Below are 5000 nucleotides of genomic sequence, written 5' to 3'. Positions count from 1 at the left end.
TTTTTTTATCAGTGAATTGTGCACCATACTTTTTTTTTTGTCCATTTATAGTTACATTTAATGTCGTGGAACAACAGTGGAAGAAGTTAGTTCTTGTTATCGCTTACATTATCGCAGCTATAGACAGTCGGTCCTTTAACCAGCCTCTCTTCTGAAGTTAATAAGACAAAACTGCAGCGAGAAACCCCGAAGCGTAAACTTACAAATCACTGACGCTGGAGACTCCTTCCATAAATGTTAAATAAACATCTCCTCATCACCATGTCGACAGTTATACGGTGGTCTCCGTCGAATAACAACGTGTTTTTTTAATCCATTTGTAATTAAGCATAAATTCCGTCACTCGTCCGTGTGAACGAGCTGTTACTATAGAAACGATGACGTATAACAGCCAGCGTATTAATAGAAACCAATCCAACGTGCTACTGATCTCAGAGCTGCTATTATAGAGAATTAATCCACGCCTTCAGATTCACGAAATGAACGGCGCGGTGGTATAATAACGTATAAACGCACAGAGATCTGAGTCACCGTCAGGATTTAGCGGCTCAGGGAGCGTACACGGCTCCGCAGCAGTCTGAAATAATAAGGGAAATGGTGTGTGAACAGGATATTGAGATCATTTTTCATGTCATTACTCAAATTGTCTGAGTTGCAAGTAATAACGAATAGGAAAAATCAAAGTTTGGATTAGTTTTTGATGAATGATAATGTAAAAAGTTCTCGGACGCTGACTTTGTGGACCGTGCTATAACGTACGTTCAGCTAATCACAGGTTCGATGTGACCTTCAAGACTCTTCCGTTCAAATGGATTTACATTTTTATCATACTGTACCTAATGACTAGAGCCCTCAGTCTTCTCCCGTTAAAGCTCCAACCTATTATCATAACAGTCAGCGTACTGCACATTAGGGAGCTCGGCATTTATTGATTTAGATGGTGATGTCTTCAAAATGATGTGCCGAGACAAAAATAGCTCAAAATGCAGCAAACCACCCCAGCGTAACTGCATCTGATTATTCAGTGATCCCGTCCACACATGTCCACCTCTGACACGGTGCTGAGGGTCGCAGAAATCTGAACTTTATAAAAACAAAACCACCCTCTAAGGAGGAATATTACAATTCACTTTACACTGTGTTTAGCAGTAGTTCCTCATCGTCAGTCCACGCTTAGGAACGCTTGTGATTGTCATTCGTGATTTTTTTTTGGGCCATGTTGGTGTTTGTCCCTCACCGATCATCTACACCGCTCACCTATCCTCACCGATCATCTACACCGCTCACCTATCCTCACCGATCATCTACACCGCTCACCTATCCTCACCGATCATCTACACCGCTCACCTATCCTCACCGATCATCTACACCGCTCACCTATCCTCACGATCATCTACACCGCTCACCTATCCTCACCGATCATCTACACCGCTCACCTATCCTCACGATCATCTACACCGCTCACCTATCCTCACGATCATCTACACCGCTCATCTATCCTCACTGATCATCTACACCGCTCACCTATCCTCACTGATCATCTACACCGCTCACCTATCCTCACCGATCATCTACACCGCTCACCTATCCTCACCGATCATCTACACCGCTCACCTATCCTCACCGATCATCTACACCGCTCACCTATCCTCACGATCATCTACACCGCTCACCTATCCTCACCGATCATCTACACCGCTCACCTATCCTCACGATCATCTACACCGCTCACCTATCCTCACGATCATCTACACGGCTCACCTATCCTCACGATCATCTACACCGCTCACCTATCCTCACGATCACCTACACCGCTCACCTATCCTCACGATCATCTACACCGCTCACCTATCCTCACCGATCATCTGCACCGCTCACCTATCCTCACGATCACCTACACCGCTCACCTATCCTCACGATCACCTACACCGCTCACCTATCCTCACCGATCATCTACACCGCTCACCTATCCTCACGATCATCTACACCGCTCACCTATCCTCACCGATCATCTACACCGCTCACCTATCCTCACGATCATCTACACCGCTCACCTATCCTCACGATCATCTACACCGCTCACCTATCCTCACGATCACCTACACCGCTCACCTATCCTCACCGATCATCTACACCGCTCACCTATCCTCACGATCATCTACACCGCTCACCTATCCTCACGATCATCTACACCGCTCACCTATCCTCACCGATCATCTACACCGCTCACCTATCCTCACCGATCATCTACACGGCTCACCTATCCTCACCGATCATCTGCACCGCTCACCTATCCTCACGATCATCTACACGGCTCACCTATCCTCACGATCATCTACACCGCTCACCTATCCTCACCGATCATCTGCACCGCTCACCTATCCTCACGATCATCTACACGGCTCACCTATCCTCACCGATCATCTACACCGCTCACCTATCCTCACCGATCACCTACACGGCTCACCTATCCTCACGATCATCTACACCGCTCACCTATCCTCACCGATCATCTACACCGCTCACCTATCCTCACCGATCATCTACACCGCTCACCTATCCTCACCGATCATCTACACCGCTCACCTATCCTCACCGATCATCTGCACCGCTCACCTATCCTCACCGATCATCTACACCGCTCACCTATCCTCACCGATCATCTACACCGCTCACCTATCCTCACGATCATCTACACCGCTCACCTATCCTCACCGATCATCTACACCGCTCACCTATCCTCACCGATCATCTACACCGCTCACCTATCCTCACCGATCATCTACACCGCTCACCTATCCTCACCGATCATCTACACCGCTCACCTATCCTCACCGATCATCTGCACCGCTCACCTATCCTCACCGATCATCTACACCGCTCACCTATCCTCACCGATCATCTACACGGCTCACCTATCCTCACCGATCATCTACACCGCTCACCTATCCTCACCGATCATCTACACCGCTCACCTATCCTCACCGATCATCTGCACCGCTCACCTATCCTCACGATCATCTACACCGCTCACCTATCCTCACGATCATCTACATGGCTGGGAATTTTCTGTTGCGTTTTCAGTTTGTTTTTGCGTTTTCATATGGACATATATTCGAAAACGCTGTTCATCTGGACGTAACTTCTACATGACGTTTATATAAACTAGTATTTTCAGTAGTTTACTGTTTTATTAAATGATTGATTGATTGATTGATTGATTGATTATTACACCTGCATTAACAGCTTTGCGCACAAGTGCAGCGTGGTGCAACACTGTCAGCGCTGCTGTTGCTGCCCCCAGTGGCTGCACTCTGCTATTACACAGGAACAGACTCTTAAGCACTACATTCTGACACTTTTCTGTTAAATGATGTGTTAAAATATAAAAACTAATGTCTACTAATGGATGTGTAATTTACAGCTGAACTGAGACCTACTGAGGAAAAATCAACTCAGGCATTTACACAGCGGTAAAAATCTTAATATTCATGGGTTAAACATGCTGTTTGTGATTTTTTTTTTATGGTCAAAACATGCATTCATAGTGGCTGTGTTTAAGGAATATAAATAAAGACAGTCCCTACAATCCACATATAAAATGTACACAGAAGACTTTTAATTTCTAAGCTGAAAGTGTCTAAATCCCGTGAATTGAGGGGTAATATAGGGTACTAACGAGCAACATTCGGTCATCTAGCTCATGGGAAATTCATTTACCTATCCAGCTCAGGTGTTCTCAAACTTCTCATAAAGTATCCGGTTCGAGGGACCAGTCCAATCGGCTAATAACTGTAAGAAGCATGGCCGTGACTATCTAGCTAGCTCGAGGACACCAGGGTCTGGACCTTGGCCCCAAGCACCTTAGTTAGATATAAATAATCATTTAATATTAGTTAAATTTTAAATGGCTGTATTGTGCAACATTACTTGTTAATAACATAGCTTGAGTACGAGAAGGTTTATTACTAACTAACATATAGATAGCATGGAAAAGGTGTGTACTCGCGAGTTACTGCTTTAAAAATGACCGTAAACGATTGTATTGTCTGGAACTACGAGGACAGAGTGTAATAATAATAATAATAATATTATTACCTGCTGTGCGGTCGGGAACTGCTTGCTGGCAGTGCCAAGCATGACAACTCAGGTGTAGGTGATACATGTTTGGTATAATCCTTGTACAGATCGGTTGTCTAATGTCCACATGGCCGACATTTCCACTGATGAGCTGCTGTGTTTTTCCCATATTTTGTTTAAAATTTAACAAACATGCTGTATATATCGTTATACTGTACATTCAGAATGAAGTATCGTGATATGATATTTCTGTCATATCGTCCAGCCCTTCACACTGCAGAGCACTTTTAAATGTATGAAAGGTGCAGTACTGGATAAATACAGTTTACCATTACGATATTGTTCTTGTCTCTAACCCTAAGCGTAACCTTATAGAACAACTGGAGTCGTATGAAATGTCTTCCGTGGTGAAGACCTTCAGTCCTGTGTTTACTGCATCGGTAACGGCTGGCGTTCATTAACATGCAGGCCCATAACAGAGTGTGTGTGTGTGTGTGTGTGTGTGTGTGTGTGTGTGTGTGTGTGTGTGTGTGTGTGTGTGTGTGCATGTAGGCAAGTTTTCATATCTTGGTGAGGACCAGCCAAATGTCCCCATGAGGGCAGGAATATCTGACAGTTTTGATATTGTGGGGATCTTCTGCATCTTTTCTTTATAAAAGAATAAAAAACTAAAAGATGAAACTGAAATGTTTCCTGTTGGTTACTGAGGTGACGCTTCGGGTTCGATCCAGGTGTAGCGTAGGACTAAGTAGCAACAAAAATAATAGTGTCCGTGGAAGGTCCTCACAAGGATAGTAAGCAAGTGTGCGTGTGTGTGTGTGTGTGTGTGTGTGTGTGTGTGTGTGATTGATGAGGTCAGATCTGTAACTTGAATCGCCAAATACAAGCCATGGAAATCAGAAATAATAATCTGATCTAAA

General features: G+C 44.6%; 1 protein-coding gene across 1 annotated transcript in view; it reads right to left on the bottom strand.

Annotated features, from left to right (window-relative positions):
• nlgn4xb (neuroligin 4 X-linked b) overlaps positions 1-5000 on the bottom strand; it is a 26124-nt gene that overhangs the window by 20093 nt on the left and 1031 nt on the right. The window lies entirely within an intron of this gene.

This window comes from Ictalurus punctatus, chromosome 6 (genome assembly GCF_001660625.3).
Source record: "Ictalurus punctatus breed USDA103 chromosome 6, Coco_2.0, whole genome shotgun sequence".
Classification (NCBI taxonomy): domain Eukaryota; kingdom Metazoa; phylum Chordata; class Actinopteri; order Siluriformes; family Ictaluridae; genus Ictalurus; species Ictalurus punctatus.
The sequence above is the reverse complement of the archived record's forward strand: the minus strand, read 5'-3'. Positions and strand labels throughout refer to the sequence as shown.